This window comes from Bos mutus, chromosome 5 (assembly GCF_027580195.1).
Source record: "Bos mutus isolate GX-2022 chromosome 5, NWIPB_WYAK_1.1, whole genome shotgun sequence".
Classification (NCBI taxonomy): Eukaryota; Metazoa; Chordata; class Mammalia; order Artiodactyla; family Bovidae; genus Bos; species Bos mutus.
In genome coordinates, this window is record NC_091621.1 from 109,431,430 (window position 1) to 109,449,242 (window position 17,813).

The window sequence follows — 17,813 nt, forward strand, 5'->3', positions numbered from 1 at the left end:
GGTCCCCAGGCCTTTCCGTGGACCCGCAGTGGGCGGAACAGCAGTCCGGGCCTCCTGAGATCCGTGTCTGTGCGTGTCACGGAGAGCGGTCTCCAAGTGCCCCCGGAGGTCTGTGCTTCCTGTCACCAGAACCCCATACAGGCCTCTCTGGAATCCTGCGGTGACAAAACAAGGAGCCTCATTCCATTCCTCCTGAAAAAAAGAATAAAGAAAATACTTGCTGGAAATTTCTGAGCAAGTGAGAACATGGAGATGGCAGAAGCCACCATCGCCTTAAAAGGCAGAGCCAGCGACTTCGTGGAGCTCACCTGGAGACGGGCTTGGGGTGGAGGTGCTCTTCCCCAATCCTTGTCCCTCAGTCCTCATCCCCCATCACCCCCAGCCCTGCCCCTGCCCCGTGGGTGCCTGGCCTTGGCTTCCAGCGACCTCACCCTTCTCCCATCGGCTCTCTGCACGCAGCGGCTTGTCTGAAGCTTCTGTGGGTCCCCCGCCCTCCTTACGACATCCTGCTGCTAGGCTGGCACTCAGAGCCTGCTGTCCCCTCCAGCTTCCTATGCCTTCCGGAATCCGGTCTCCTGGCTGCTCCCAGGAACCCCCAAGAGCTCTTCCTGTCCTTCCAGCAGAGGCTCCAAAGCCTGAGCTGGACCCCTGCGAGGAGAGAGGGTTAACATCTACGAGCCCAGGAATGAGGGAGGTGGCATCCAGGACACTTCCAGGCCCTATTAACACATTGTTGTTCAGCCGCTAAGTTGTGTCTGACTCTTCTGTGACCCCATGAACTGTTGCCGGCAGGCTTCTCTAGCCATGGGATTTCCCAGGCAAGAATACTTGAGTAGGTTGCCATTTCCTTCTCCAGGGATCTTCCTGACCCAGGGGTTGAACTCACATCTCCTGCATTGGCATGCGGATTCTTTACCACTGAGCTACCAGAGAAGCCCCTATTAACATCAGAACTATTAAATGTTGAATGACTGCCCGTGGCACCCATCAGCCCTCTGGATCCACAATGCTGCCCAGGGCCCAACTTCACCAGCTCCTTGCCCTTGATAACCAGCACTCACGTTGACTTTGAAGGCCTCCAGAGGGTGGTGCCTGGGTTAGAGGTGGTAGTAACTATGAATAATTTATACCTATCGGGCACTGTCCTATATCCTTCATATATATAAACTCAATACTCAGGCAAAGGAGAAAAGGAAAGATACATTCATCTGAATGCAGAGTTCCAAAGGAGAGCTAAGAAAGCCTTCCTAGGTGATCAATGCAAAGAAACAGAGGAAAACAATAGAAATGGGCAAGACTAGGGATCTCGTCAAGAAAATTAGAGATACCAAGGGAACATTTCGTGCAAAGATGGGCTCGATAAAGGACAGAAATGGTATGGACCTAACAGAAGCAGAAGATATTAAGAAGAGGTGGCAAGAATATACAGAAGAACTGTACAGAAAAAATCTTCATGACCCAAATAACCACAATGGTGTGATCACTCACCTAAAGCCAGACATCCTGGAGTGTGAAGTCAAGTGTGCCTTAGGAAGCATCACTATGAACAGAGCTAAAGGAGGTGGAATTCCAGCTGGGCTATTTCAAATCCTGAAAGATGATGCTGTGGAAGTGCTGCACTCAATATACCAGCAAATTTGGGAAACTCAGCAGTGGCTGCAGGCCTGGAAAAGGTCAGTTTTCATTCCAATCCCGAAGAAAGGCAATGCCAAAGAATGTTCAAATTACCTCACAATTGCACTCATCTCACATGCTAGCAAAGTAATGCTCAAAATTCTCCAAGTTAGGCTTCAAAAGTACGTGAACCGAGGACTTCCAGAGGTTCAAGCTGGATTTAGAAAAGGCAGAGGAACCAAAGATAAAATTGCCAACATCCACTGGATCAAAGAAAAAGCAAGAGGGTTCCAAGAAAACATCTACTTCTGCTTCACTGACTACACTAAAGCCTTTGATGGTGTGGATCACAGTAAACTGTGGAAAATTCTTAAAGAGATGGGAATATCAGACCACCTTACCTGTCTCCTGAGAAATCTGTATGCAGATCAAGGAGTAAAAGTTAGAACCGAACATGGAACAATAGACTGGTTCCAAACTGGGAAAGGATTATGTCAAGGCTGTATATTGTCACCTTGCTTATTTAACTTATATGAAGAATACATCATGCGAAATGCCAGACTGGATGAAGCACAAGCTGGAATCAAGATTGCTGGGAGAAATATCAGTAACCTCAGATACACAGATGATATCACCCTTATGGCAGAAAGTGAAGAGGTACTAAAGAGCCTCTTGATGGAAGTGAAAGAGAAGAGTGAAAAAGCTGGCTTGAAACTCATAATTCAAAAAATGAAGATTGTGGCATCCGATCCCATCACTTCATGGCAAATAGATGGGGAAACAATGGAAATAGTGACAAACTTTATTTTTTGGGCTCCAAAATCGCTGCAGATGTTGACTGCAGCCATGAAATTAAAAGACGCTTGCTCCTTGGAAGAAAAGCTATGACCAACCTAGACAGCATATTAAAAAGCTGAGACATTACTTTATGGACAAAGGTCTGTCTAGTCAAAGCTATGGTTTTTCCAGTAGTCACGTATGGCTGTGAGAGTTGGACTATAAAGAAGGGCTGAGCGCCGAAGAACTGATGCTTATGAAGTGTGGGGTTGGAGAAGATTTTTGCAAGCCGCTTGGACAGCAAGGAGGTCATATCAGTCAATCCTAAAGGAAATCAGTCCTGAATGTTCATTGGAAGGACTGATGCTGAAGCTGAAACTCCAATACTTTGGCCACCTGATGCAAAGAATTGACTCCTTGGAAAAGACCCTGATGCTGGGAAAGATTGAAGGTGGGAGAAGGAGGTGACAGAAGATGAGATGGTTGGATGGCATCACTGACTCGATGGACATAAGTTTGAGCAAGCTCTGGGAGTTGGTGGTGGACAGGGAAGCCTGGTGTGCTGCAGTCCATGGGGTCGCAAAAAGTCATATACGGCTGAACGACTTAACTGAACTGAACAATACTCAGGATCACCCCTTGAGGCAGCTCCTATTATTATCCCATTTTATAAATAAACTGAGGCTCAGAGAGAGTGTGCAACTTGCCCGAGGGCACACAGTGTATAACTGATGGGGTAGGATTTGAACCCAAGCATCTCTTCACCCTAATCCTATGGTATTAGGACCTGCAAAGCATATTTTGGCTCAAAGGAGAAGGAGTTGGTGCTTATTTGGTTTTTGTTTGTTTGTTTGGGCATTGCTATGTAGCATGCAAGATCTTAGTTCCCTGACCAGGGATAGAACCCCTGCCCCCTGCAGTGGGGGCATGCAGTCCTAACCACTGGATTGCCAGGAAAGTGCCCAAGGAGGCTTATTTGTTGAGTACCTACTATGTGCCAAACCTTATGTTAGACCCTTTCAAAGCTACTTTATTTAATCCTTGCAACCACTAGTCCCATTTCACAGATGGGGAAAATGGAGGCCCAGAGAGATTCAGAGACTCTTCCCAGGTCAGAGAGTTAGAATGTTCTCTGCCTGACATCTTAGATGCTGTCTCCCTGGGTGATCATGACAGTCCTCTGAGCGGTGTGACGAGGTTCCTGGCATCACTCCTGTTATCACAGTGAGGATGTTGAGACCTGGGAGACTAAGTCAGAGCCCCTCACTCAGATCGGACTCTCAGCAGTGCTGAAGCAGAGAGCCAAGTCCAGGTGCCAGGAGGTTGGTGCTAACCATTGCACTGCATTGCCCTTATCGACTGGGGGCCTGGAGGCTCCCAGTGAGGAGCGAGAGAGGATGCCACATCCCAGCAGCTCCCGCGGCACCAACCCCCCCTCGTAGACACATGCTCCGGCCTCTGCTTGCTTGAGAGGTGGCAGGGTGGGGGGGCACCAGGAGGTGCTGCCCTCAGGGCGGCCAGCACACTGGCGGGGGTGCCAGGTATCACAGTCGGCCCCCTCCTCTTGCCTGAGCCCCACAGCTGGCCTCCGGGTCACCAGGCTTCATGTGACTATGGAGAAGTGACCTCTTCCCGCCGTTCCCCGCCCCAGCCCCTCGCAGCCAGGCAGAGGAAAAGGGCTGTGAGAGAAGGCGCTAAAGATAGCTGACCGGCCAACTTCCCCATCTCCCTGGCCACTACCTCGTCCCCCACCAGGGGCTCCTCCAAGCAGGCCCCCACCCCACAGCAGCTGCTCCCCAGAGCCTCGTCACCCAGCCTGGGGCATCACACAGGGACCCAGGCCGTGGTCCTAATGTGAAGGTTCCCCACCATCCAGGCACTAGGCCGGGCAGGGATGTGACTTGTCCATTCTCGAAGTCCCTGCCCCCCTGCCCCCCAGGCTGACAGGAGGGGAGCATTTTTATCACCCCCATTTTCTATGTGGGGAGCCTGAGCAGAAGGGGGCAGCAGCTCCCTGGAACACAGCAGCCCATTCACGCCCCAGTGCACACAAGCACACCTCCACCCTGACACAGTCACCTGGTTCCATCTGACTGAACACACCAGCACGGCGACACAAAGGCCCATGGAGACAGCATGCCTTCTTGTTTCCTCGGGTCAGCTGCTCACCTGAGCGCTCCAAGATGTGTGCCATCAAAGGCAGGGCCCTACCCTGCTCCAGAGCTTTCCATGACTCTGCAACACATTTCTTTGTGCATACAGCAAAAACATGTATTAAGCACATCCTGTGCATCCGGCTGAGCACCGAAGAATTGATGCTTTTGAACTATGGTGCTGGAGAAGACTCTTGAGAGCCCCTTGGACTGCAAGGAGATCAAACCTGTTAACCTAAAGGAAATCAGCCCGGAATATTCATTGGAAGGACAGATGCGGAAACTGAAGCTCCAATACTTTGGCCACCTGAGGCGAAGAGCTGACTCACTGTAAGAGACCCTGATGCTGAGGAAGATTGAGGGCAGGAGGAGACGGCGGTGACAGAGGATGAGATGGTTGGATGGCATCACTGGCTTGATAGACATGAGTTTGAAAAACTCCAGGAGATGGTGAAGGACATGGAAGCCTGGAGTATTGCAGTCCATGGGGTTGCAAAGAGCTGGACACGACAGCGACTGAACAACAGCAGTGCATCAGGCACCTTGGTGTGGCATTCAAAATGCATCACCATTTAGCCCCAGTCAACCTTCCAGCTCATCGCAGGCTGGTGTGCCCTGGTCTTGTGGGACCACCAGAGTCATCCTGCCCAGGCCTTCTGGCTGTGCTGTGATGACCTCACAAGGTGAGTCAGGCTGGATCCCAGCTCAGCCCCTTCCAGCACTGTGACAGACCCCGAAGACCGCAGTGAGGATTCAGCGGGTCCTGTGTGGGACACGCCGCTGACCTGAGTCTTCACTCCATGTCCAATCCACACTCCCTATCGGTAAATACTGAATGTGTGGACAGAGCCCCAAGGAGGCAGTATTTTACTTCTGTTCCACAGATGACCAAACCATTTGCCACAAGAACTCAGTATCTGGGCCTCAGTTTCCTCATCTGAAAGAATAGGGGCTCAAGGCAGCCTGGGTTGGATTTCTCAGGACCCTTTTAGCTCCAAGGCTGAGACAGTGAAAGCCAAAGGCCATCACAGAGCAAGGAAACAGAGAGTGAGAAAAAGGGAGGGAAAGAGAGATTCCACGGGCAGCAATAGTCAGGGAAGGCTTCCTGAAAGAAGGAGGCTTGAGTTGAACTCTGAAAGCTGAGCAACTCCCGGCCCAGGGCTAACCTGAATAGGAATGTGTGGTTCTGGAAGGGTAGGAAAGCACAGTGCAAAGGAATGAGTTTGTAACAGGGATTTCAGGCACAGCAGGAAGCAAGTCGAGAGAGATTTGGGGGTGGCTGGTGGGAGGTCTCCCCTGAGACTGTCGTTGCACCTCATCGCAGGGAGCCCACTTCTGCAGACCAGGTTGGAGTGGGTGGGAGTGGGGCCTCGTGGCCTTGTGTATCTGTGTATCTGGAGCTTGCCACACATTGGCTGTCTCATATTTTGTTTTTTATTTTTGGTGAGGCACAGGCTTCTCTAGGGCTTTAGTTGCCCTGCGGCATGTGGGATCTTAGTTCCCCAACCAGGGATCAAACCTCTGCCCCCTGCACTGGAAGGCAGATTCCTAACCATGGGGCCACCAGGGAAGTCCCCTCTCTCTCTTTTTTAAAAAATATTTATTTATGTTTTTGTTTTGGTCGGGGTCCGGGATCTGCACTGTGGTGTGCGGGCTTCTCTCTAGTTGTGGCATGTGGGCTCAGTAATTGCAGGGCACGGGCTTAGCTGCCCTGTGGCATGTGGGATTTTTAGCTCCACCACCAGGACTGAACCCGAGTCCCCTGCCTTGGAAGGTGGATTCTTAACCACTGGAGCCCCAGGAAATTCCCTGCATTGGCTCAGTTACTCGTCACATCTAGAGGGGCAGCCGGCACAGAGAGGACAGCCAGTTCACAGACTAGGAATCCGGGCTTGACCACTGGGGTTCCTCTGTTCCCTTTTATCTAGAGGAGGGAAGGGAGAGGAAGTTTTTCACAGAAGCAGGAGGCCCACCCCTCAGAGCTTCTGCCAGGCTGTTCCCCCTGGCAGAACGTTTTCCCCTGACGCTCTCTCTGCCTCCCCTGCACCATCCGCACCAGCATTATCACTCCATTACTTTTGCTGCTCTTTGCTCCATGTCTGTCTTCCCAGCCACATGGCACCTCCCCGGGTCAGAGGCCAGTCTGTCCTGCTCGTTCTGTGCCCTCTGTACACAGCACAGGATACATAGCAGGTGTTCAACAGATACTTCTTGAAAGACCAACTGACCGAAGGCATGAATAAACAAGCTTAAGAATGAACGAAATGGTTTGTCCAAGGTCATCCAGGTAGTCAGGGAAGCGGGGCCCCGGGGGAACCCAGGGCTCCTGCCTCTTGCCTTCTGTCTGATTTTCCTGCTTCTGTCTGGATGTCCTTGTGGAGGGTCCACCCAGCAGCTGGAGTGACCTTGTTAGAACTCAAGTCAGGTCGCCTCCCTCCATATGGCGCTTCAGTTTTACAAGATGAAAAGAGTGACAGGGATGGGTGGTGGCTGCCAACCGGGTGAATGTATATCAGTATTTATTGATTTATGTCTTCAGCCGCACTGGGTTTTAGCTGAGGCATGTGGGATCTAGTTCCCTGACCAGGGATCGAACCCTGGCCTCCTGCATTGGAAGCGTGGAGTCTTAGCCGCTGGACCACCAGGGGAGTCCCATGAATATATTTCGTATCACTGAACTGTGCACTTAAAAAGGGTTAAGGTGGTATATTTCATCTTACTTGTATTTTAACACACACGCATGCACACACATGGCATCGTTCCTCTGCTCAGAACCCTGCATGGTTCCCATCAGTGCCCAGTCACTAGAGGAGAAGCCTGGGCCACCCTAGACACCCTACCACCCCGACCTCACCTCTCTCACTCTGCCCACACTCATGCTCATCCACGGCCACACTGACCTCTCCGCTCCTCTAACATGGCAGGCTCACTCCTGCCCCAGGACCTCTGCACTGGCTCTGTCCTCTTCCTAGAAGGCCTCTCCCTAGAAGTCTGCAGTGTGTTCGTTGCTCAGTCGTGTCCGACTCTTTGCAACCCCGTGGTCTGTCTTTGGAATTCTCTAGGCAAGACTATTGGAGTGCGTGGCCAGAGGGGATCTTCTTGACCCAGGGAGAGATGCTACTTTCTCACCGCAGACATCACCCTATTTACTGCTGCTGGAACCTGCTTCCCCAGTACTCTTGACCTGGTCCCCCCTCCACACCTTTCTCTCTTCTGCAGCCTGTCCCCTGATACTGAAACCAGAGAGAAAGGGGCAGGGCACAACCTTTAAAAGAACGACATAGCCCGAGGACACAACATAAACGGAGTAGAACCAAATATGTTCGAGATGGCAGATGAGCCAACTTCCGCTAGACCTTGAGCCTCAGAACACGCTCATTATAACACATCAGCAAGCCAAATACACGCCCACAGGCACCATGACAGTCCCAAGGCCGACCATAAAGGTCAAAAAGTGAGCGCGACCCGATTCCTGGAAATTCCCCACCCCTTTCCCCCAAACAGCTGGAATACTCCTCATCAGCCCATGAGTTTACCCTCCCCTATAAAAACTGACAACCCCCATGCCCTGGTGGTGCTCAGATAAATCTGCTTCTTACCTATCAGTTTGTATCTTATTGAACTCTTTCTGTGACGAGACATCGAGAACCTGAGCTTCATGCAGTCCTGACTCCAAGAATGTGGTCTCAGTGCAAAGACTGCAGGTTCAGGTCCCAAACTAAGCTCCACGTTCCACTACCATCTGCAGAATGGGCTTACTCATCATTTTTACTGTTTGTAGTCCCCTCTCCTGTTCTCCAGGTTTCCAGAGAAGTTGGGAGTGCGTGGAAAGGGATGTGGTCTGGAGCGCGTGAGAGAGAGAACTCCAAGAGGCCAGCAACTTCCTCAAAGCAAATTTAGGAAAAAGCTGAAGTGAAAAAGGCTTGGGCAGCTGAGGGTTTCCTGCAGGCGGTCCCAGGGGCTGGGGGCTTGTGTCCAAGTCTGAGTGTGCATGTGTGTGACTGTTTTTCTGTGTGTGTGTTTCTCTGCACACAGGTATGTGGGTGGTGGGCAGAGGGGGTCCTGAAATAAGAGCTCTGCGTCTGTGGGCTGTAGGGGTCGAGCTAAGTGGTCTAGAGACTCCCCAGTGCTGCGGGTTCAGCGCTTCTGCCCCTCGCCTGCCCAGGGCGACATGATCTAACAGGACGGCATGTGGGCTCTGGAGCCAGATTCTCAGGGCCCCCATCTCAGCTCTGCTGCTGACACTGTGACTTTGAGGAAGCCATTCAGCCACACTGGGCTTGGTCTCATCATCTGTAAAATGGGCGTGATCTGCCCAGAATCCGTTCCTAGGTTTGTTGCTGGGATCTGATGAGCGAAGGCCTGTGAGAGGCTGGAACCAGCCGTGGGGCCTCAGTAAAGACCCACAGTCCCCATTAGTCTAAGACCCAGGTGGGGTGAGACCCCACCCAGCCTCGGGGAGTGGGTGTCCCGGCAGAGGCCGCCACTGGCAGGGCAGTGGGGCTGCAGAGGGGAAACCCAAGGTGGTCCAGAGGAGACACTGGCCCCAGGCAGGTGGTCTCACTGAGGCCTCAGAGATGAGGATGCTCTGGCTGCGGAAGGATGGGGGAGTCAAGGAGGCTGCAGGGAAAGAAACGGCCTGGCAGAGGCCACCAGGAACTCAGTGAGACCCATGCTTGTGGGATCAGGGATGAGACTGAGTGCAGCCACAAAGCCCTAACGAGAGCCAAGCTGCCTTAGACTTTGTCCCTGGGCGGTAGGGAGCCATGGAAGTGTTTGAGCAGGAGCTTAGAGGCCTCTGCCCAAGGCTTCTGAAGAAAGTGCAAGTGTTAATCACTCAGTTTTGTCTGACTCTTTGCAACCCCATGGACTTTAGCCCACCAGGCTCCTTTGTCCATGGGATTTCCTAGGCAAGAATACTGGAGTGGTTTGCCAGGCCCTCCTCCAGGGGATCTTCCCAACCCAGAGATCAAACCCTGGGTCTCCTGCATTGCAGGCAGATTCTTAACCATCTGAGCCACCAGGGAAGCCCAAGGCTTCTTCTTCCAGGTTAATGAGGAGGCACTCTCCCAGCATAGGCTGAGAAGATGAGACATTTTTGTGCACAATACTGAGACAGCAAGGCCTGAGTAATTACAGCATGCAGCTTAGTGGAGGAGTGAAGTCTTAAGCAGGCAGAGAAGCCCAGGGGAACATGATCTGGGAAGGCTTCCTGGAGGAAGACGCCCTGGAAGTGAGCCTTAGTGGAAGCCATAAGAGACTGCTGCAGTGAGCTGGGTGACTTTGGGTGAACGGCTGCCCTCTCTGGTCTCAGATTCCAGGTGCCCTGCCAGGCTCAACTGAGGCCCCTCCTCTGTGGCTGTCTCAGCTCTGACATTCCGCGGTCAGGGAAGGGGACGACTGGAATCTGCCAGGGGCAGATTCTTGGTTTAGACCGAGAGCCCGCCTGCCTCGGTTTCCCCTCTGCATAGGGCTGGGGCGAGGCAGGGAGAATAATAATGCTTGATTGTCAAAACCTTGTACGCCTCGGGGGCCAGATGCCAGGGATTGTTTTCCATTCCTAGGAGGGTGGGCCCTTCCTGCCAGAAGAAAATTCCAAGCTCCTCCAGCCAGGGAGGGGGTAGACCCTGCCACCCTGTGACCACACACCCGCCGCCCGAACCTGTGGCATCAAGGGCCTTCTTTCTCTTCTCCTCTCTGTTGGCAAAAGGAAGCCGCCCAGGGCGTGGAGGAGAGGCCCTCAGCTCCTTCGATTTGCTCAGAAACGCCCCCTCTCCCTTCCTGCCTTTGCTGTTTCAGGAGCAGGGAAACCTGCCCAAAGCAGGGGCCAGTGGAATGACCCCACCAAGGCCTGGCTTGGTCTGCTCCTGGTTGTTAGTCTGGGTGGTGGGAAGAGTCCCCGGGCTTGTGTCCTCTGAGATAATGTGCTTGTTGTTTGGGAATTTTCTGCTTAATCCTCCTGTCAATGCAGGAAACTCCAGCTTGATCCCTGGGTTGGGAAGATCTCCTGGAGAAGAGAGTGGCAACCCACTCCAGTATTCTTGCCTGGGAAATCCCACGGACAGAGGAGCCTGGCGAGCAACAGTCCATGGGGTCACAAAAAAGATGACTAAACGACAACAGAGAGCTCTTGATCCCAGAACTCCACCGTGGAAATCCACGTTTCTGTGGTCCTGATCTTTGGTTGCAAGAGATTGCATTTCTGAAATTATTTGGTTCAAAGAGTCTTGGGGGCCTGGAATAAAAATATTCCAATATCTGATGGTCCTGGAATTTTCTCACTGTGAGAACCCACAGTTCTAGAATGTTCTAATTCCCAGTGTGGTCCTGGACGTCTGGATCCAGTTGCCTGTAGTTCTGTTGCCACACCTTGTTTTGAGGATGCCCCAGGAGCTGGTGGTAGAGCAGGAGGAGCCACTGGGGAGGGGGCAGTGGGGGGGGTGGCACAGTGGCAGGCCAGGTGCACTGGTGTGGGTGTTGGCGGCAGCTCTTGCCGACAGCTGGGCAGGGGCCACTGTCTGAGCTCATGGCACCTGGCCCTGACCCAGGACTGGGAGGGGACCCAGAGAGGCCAGGCTGAGAACCTTCCAAACACTCCGGCACCTCCTTCCTTTCCCTGGGACCCTCCTCCCGTTGCCCATTGAACTCACAGTGGCCGAGAGTGCTGGCCCATTGAGGGAAACCCCCCCGCCCCCCATGAACAAGTAGGAGAGTCTGGGTGCAGCCTGGTCCCACTGAGGACAGGGGCAGTCCAAGAACTGTCCCCAGCTTCCTGCTGCCAGTCCAGGGCTCTTCCCATGTGGTCTTACATTATGCATCCCCTCAAACACCCCTCTTCCCGAGACGTTTGGTGTCTGGTCATAGACTCTCACCCCCACAGCATCCCGGGTCAGGAGCTTAGAGTTTGATACCCGGGGGGCCTCAATCTTCCCACCTGGGTCCTGGAGGAGGTGCGCCGTGTGCCCCTGGGGCCCTGACCACATCTGCTCTGACTGTCTGCTTCTTTGGCCCCTGGCCCTTCCCCAGACTCCCCTGGGCTCTCCTGGCTTCCTTGGGGAGGGCCTCCCCACCCTGCCCCACGGCCCCACTTGGCTCGCTCCCAGCAGGCTCGTGGGAGCTGGAATTTGGAGCGGTCCCTGGCGTGTGCACGCTGCCTCCCGCCTGCCGGGGCACCTCCCTTGACTCGGGCCAGAAATTCCTCCAGCTTGCTCCCAACAAGCCCCCGGGGAAGGAGGAGTGGTGGGAAGGGGCAGGGAACAGGCTGGAAATCAGGACTCAGTGGGGGTTTGTTGGGAGGGAGCCATGGTCTGGAGACACCCAAGGCAGGACAGGCCTATGAGAGGAAGAAGAAGAAGGGGAAGTGGGTTCTGACCACGTCCCACAGCCCTTGTCTCCAGTGCCATCGTGTATGGTTGAGGATGGCCTTTGGGTCCTGCTATGCCCTTCTCTGATGCTGGGAAAGATTGGGGGCCGGAGGAGAAGGGGGCGACAGAGGATGAGATAGTTGGATGGCATCACCGACTCAATGGACCTGAGTTTGAGGAGACTCCAGGAGATAGTGAAGGATGGGGAGGCCTGGCGTGCTGCAGTCCATGGGGTCGCAAAGAGTCGGACACGACTGAGCGACTGAGCAGTAACAACAACAACATACACTTTTATGGATTCACTGATTCAAGTATTTAACGAGCACCTACTGTGTGCCAGGCGTTGCACTAGGTTCTGGGCTACACCTGTGAGTAAAAACCTGCCCACAGGGCACTTATATTCTGGGTGCAGACAGACGATGATGGCAGACACATCTGAGTTGTACTCCCTCAACACCTGCTCCCCAGACTGTCAGTTCCTGGGGGTCAGGACCATCCGACCTTGAAGCCTCTGGATCATCCTGAACTCAGCCCTCTTCCAGCACTCATGCCTCCCCTACAACCCTAACCCAACAGGGTGCTGGGGACTGTGGTCCTTGGCTGAGCATGTTGTCCCAGAGAACATCTGCCCCCCACTCCTATGTAACCTTGGGAGAGGGGTGGTCCTCTCCAGGCCTCAGTTTACCTATCTGTAAAGTGAGACATTGGGACCATCCGCGATGGGCCCACCTCCTCCACCCCGATGGCTTCGCACTAAGGTGTCCAAGGCACACGGGAGCCAGTCATCTTCCAGTGGCCTTCAGTTGCTGGGGAGGTTGGCCTCGGGCTGGTGACGTATTTCCAGCTGCCTGCTTGGCCCCGCTTCAGCTTGCCTGGTCCTCCAGCTGTGTAGCCCACAGCAGTGATGTCACTGCTGGGGAGACAGTGACCTCAGGTGGGGGTTACCCTGCCTCAGGCTCCTCTGGCCTGCTTCCTACAGGGAGCCTTCATGGGTTACTCTGCTACTCTGAACACCTCTCAGCTAATCCAGACCCTACTATGGGCTAGACCCTCATCTGGGTGCCAGTGGAGCCACTCCAAGTCCTTCTGGCATGCCTAGAGGGCTGGGCAGTGGTCTCCCGAGCACAGCGAGGAGTTTCTGTGAAACTCTAAGCTGCTGTGTGCTCTTGGGCCAGTCACTCTTCCTTGCTGAGCCTCCACTCCTCTCCTGAAGCAGGAGTAAGTTTCCAAACTGGGTCCTACAAGGCCCTTCCAGTGAAGAGCAGGTGGGAAGCCTGACCCACGGCAGGTGGCCCTGAATGAGTAGCAGAAAGGGATGGTTCCCTTGGTAGCAGGGACATCTGGAATATTCCCTACCCTCAGGCTGTAATGGCATCGCCGAGCTGAGCTGATGTCTAATCCAGTCCCGTGCTGGGCTGCCTGCTCCCCTCCCAAGGCCCAAAACAGAGCTCTAGACCCCCAAACCTGCTCCTCGCCGGCGGTCTTCAGCTCAGTAAAGGCACCATGCCCCCCAGTTGCTTAGGCTAAAACCCACCAGTCCCCCTTGCTGCCCACAGACAGTTACACAGGCGAATCTCACTCAGCGGGCAAGAAGCCAGGGCGTGGAAGGAGCATGGGCTGTGGCTGCACGTGTGTGAAAGTCGAGAGCAGGCAGATGTTTCCCCTTGGGCAGGAACGGGGTACCGACCAGAGGGAGAACGAGGATGCTTCTGGAGGCCAGAAGAGATCTCGTCTTGATCTTGGAGCCAGTTTTGTGGGTAGGTTGAATTAAAAAAAAAAACTATCAGTTTTGATTTTACTTCATGCAAACATGCATGCTAAGTTGCTTCAGTTGTGTCTGACTCTTTGCGACCCCATGGACTATAGCCCTTAGGATGGCGCGGATGAAGGTTCAGGGAGATGAGGCCGGAAGGAAGTGAGGAAAGGGGCCTGGGAGGACAGTGCGAGCAATGGCCCTCAGAAGAGAGATAAGGACAGGGTCCTGATCCACCCTGCGGGGTTAGAAGAGGTCATTGTGAGGGGAGGGGCATTGGAGGTTGTCATTTTAGGGACTGATATATATATATATACATATATATATCAGGTGGCGCAGTGGTAAAGGATCTTTCTGCCAGTGCAAGAGATGCGCGGGTTTGATCCCTGGGTCAGGAAGATCCCCTGCAGTAGGAAACAACAACCCACCCTAGTATTCTTGCCTGAAAAATTTTGTGGACAGAAGCCTGGCAGGCACAGTCCACGGGGTTGCAAAGAGCTGGACATGACTGAGCATGCACACACAACAACATATATGTATATTTAAATTGAATATTTATTTATTTATTTGGCTGCCTCAGGTCCCAGTTGCATCTTTCTTTGTGGGGCACGAGCTCTCTAGTTGCAGGGCATGGGCTTGGTTGCTCCACTGGGATTTTAGTTCCTCAACCAGAGGTTGGACCCACATCCCCTTCATTGCAAGGTGGACTAGTAAGCCCTGGGCCACTGGGGAGATTTCTCTCTGTGTATTTTGATCGTGCCACCCAGCATATGGGAATCTTAGTGCCCTGATCAGGGATGGAACCCGAGCTCCCTGCAATGTAAGCATGGAGTCTTAACCAGTGGACCCCCAGGGAAGTCCCTACTTGATTTAAAAAAAATTTTTTTTAATTTGTTTGACTATGCTGCGTCTTAGTTCCAGCACTTAGGATCTTCAATCTTCCTTTTGCACGCAGCATCTTCAGATGTCACACGTGAACTCTTAGTTGCGGCACGTGGGACCTGGTTCCACCAGGGATGGAACCCTGGCCCCCTGCATTGGGAACGCGGAGTCTTAGCCACCAAGCCACCGGGCAAGTCCTGAAGAGCACCTCTTATCTGACCCCATCTGCACCTGTTGTTTTCTCTTGAGGGGGTTCCCATCTCCCCTGGGCCAGGGTTGCCCTGAGTCCTCACCCTGCATTAAAGCTTCCAGCTGTGCCTCCCCTGGGCGTGGGCTGGGGACACGTGTGCCAGGTGAGTGAACAGTCTCTGACAGGCTGCCCGGCCTTTGTGTATCAGGCACACATCCTCGCCGTGAGGATTTGTTTGGACATTTCCCCCACTGGGTGCAGCTCAGAGCTGTTCTCGCAGGAAGAAGAGGGTGTGGGCTGGGACTCACGACCCGGGCTATATCTCATCACTGTGCCTGGGTGGCCTTGGCAAACTCCTTCCTCCCCAGTCGGCTTCCCAGCCTATAAAATGGGGATATTCACACCCGGGCAGGGGTCGTCAAGGGCCAGTCCAAGGCTGGCCCACTGGAGGGGTGTCCAGCTGCCCAGGAGTGCAGGTATAAAGGAGAGGAGGCGTTCTTAAGAAACAGTAATTAACTAGGGAGTCCAGCGATTTGGATTTTGGCCTCTGTGACTTGGGGCAAGTCATCTACCCTCTCTGATCCCTGCTTGGCTCCAAGATAGGTAATGTGGCTGCCCTTTGGGGCTGGGGACTGGGACAGGGGTGTTCCGCTCCTAGAACCCCACCTGGCAATGAAAGGACGTGGGGCGGTGTTGGCGGCCGGGGGCAGCGGCTGCTCAAAGTGTCTGGGGCAGACAATGGCTCTGTGTGCAGGGGAGCGGGCGGGGCCAGGCGGGTGGCACAGTGGCTCCCCAGCAGGAATGTGCCAGCCTGTCTGGGAATGCAAGCATGTTGCTCCCCGCATGGCCTGCTCCCTGATGGGGGCTCCCACCCTGCAACACTCGGTGTGTAGCCCGGAATGGCCAAGGGAGCAGAAGGCCAAGGGAGGCAGGCTAGGAATTCCTGGGTCCGCATCTCCTGCAAGACAACCTCCTGGGCTTTGGAAGAGTGAGGGCGAGGGGAAGGTGGGGAGCTTCTCCATGCCATTGACTTGCTGGGTGACCTTGGACAAGCCCTTGCCTCCCTCTAGCCTCGTTTCCCCGTTTGGCAGATGGTCTCTGATGGCCCTGTAGGGATTTCCTTGGTTAAAACATTTCTCGTGGCCCAATCATGAGAATCCCTCTGCCTCATTCTGCTCCGTGGAGTGGGGACTTGGTCTGTCTGGGTCACCACTCTGTCCCCAGGCCCAGAACAAAGCCTGGCTGTGGCTGTGCTCAGGAAACGTTTGCTGAATGAAGCCGCATTCATATTATTTGGATTATTCTCTGCTTGTTGCCCCCAGGCCCTTTCTCTGCTCATCTCATCCTGCCTTTCAGCTGTCCCATCCTGTGGGTTCTCGGGGCAGTGGGTTTCTGGCTCAGCAGATTCCACTGGGTTTCAGCCAGTGGGAGGCGCTGGTGGGTGGGCAGGTGGGAGGATGGAGGAGGGGTATTTGTCCCCCCGTTCTCCTCCTTGGTCACAGCTGGTCCTGCCACAGCTGTAGCCCCTCTGTGTGTGGCCTGCGCCCTGCCTCCCCTCTCACCAGCTTGCAGACCCTCAGGCCTCCTTGTCCTTCCTCGGCTCTGGGGACGCTCACAACTCCTCGGACACTTTTCCAGGGGCTTCACATCTCATCTGCCTGTAGCTCAGAGGGGTCCCTTCCCCAAGATTTCCTCTCCTAAAGCCCCTATCTCTGTTTCCTGCCAGGACCTTGACACGTTCACTTGCTTTATCCTCCCAGCCACCAGGCCAGGTAGCTTCATGATCCCTATTTTAAGACGAGAAAACTGAGGCCTGGAGAGGGTTTATGAATGACTCCGAGGCTTGTGGCCAGAGAATGCCAAGATTTGAACCCCTGTCTCTGTTACTCCAGCGTCGAGGACTTTGGTCCTAGGCAACACATTATTGTCAGCTTTTTAGATGATCAGCTTTTTAGATGGTAGTTAAAGCTCAGAATGCTCAGCTGGAATGGCCAGCAAGTAATAAAAGAAACAGTCATGTGCCCTGACTCTTACGCGAGCACAGCCTGGAGTCCCTGGCCCACTGCCCATTCAAGGGGTCCACTTCTCTCTTCTCCCTGGCTGGGGTGAGGAAAGGAGCTGGGTGGGCGAGGAGGTTTGCAGTCAGGGCCAGTGGAGTCCAGGGCTGGGCGCTTCCTCCAGCAGGGCTATCTCCAACCTGTAGCCAGGGTGGACAGGAAAGGTGTGCAGACAGCCCTCTCCCAAGGGAACTCCCCGGCCGGTGAGTCCAAGGACCAGACAGGCTCCTGCACTCCGGAGGTGGCTGAGGCTGTTGGATGACTTCATGGGCCTTTCCCACCCCTGAGTCACCCACACCTAACTCACCCGCCCCTGGGCACCTTTGGAGGAAAGGAGGCGGCTGGCTGGGCTGGCGGACAGGGTGGGGCTCTATTACCTAACGGTGCGGGGCGAGATGGGGGAAAGGAGGAGGGGGTCCGCCCCTGGACACGGGGTGCTGCCTCTGTGTTGCCTCTGGTGCATCACAACGTCCCCTCGGGGGGTTCATCTAGAATCCCACCTTCCAGAGCAGGCTGGCCCGAACCGGCCACTTAAGGACTGTGGGTGCGGTTGCCTCAGTGCAAAGAATATGTCCCTGTCTGTCTGTCTGCCTGCCTGCCTCCTGTCTTGTACGCTGCACAGGTGTGAATCAGCCCAGGTGAGGAAGCTGATTCACCTTCCCCATCTGGCCCTGGAGAAAGGGCCACTTTCTCTTCCCTGGGGGTTGGAATTGAACTTCAACTTGACTGTTTTATAAAGACAGTGACTCTGCCATGGGGGATGGGGGGAGGACTCAGGGCCAGGACTTAGGGTGTCAGACCACTAGGAGAATGTCACGGGCACCTACTAAGCACCTGGCTTGTGACATCCGTTCAGCAGGCATTATTTCAGACAGTCCTCAAACCAGCCTGCTGGCCATGTCCTCATTTTGGCAGGTGAAGAAAGTGAGGCTCTGGGGTTGGGGGGAGTGACCCACCTAAGGTCACACTGCCCAGGTAAGTGCCTGTGGGTGGAGGAGGTCTGATCTAAGTCCAAGATTCCAG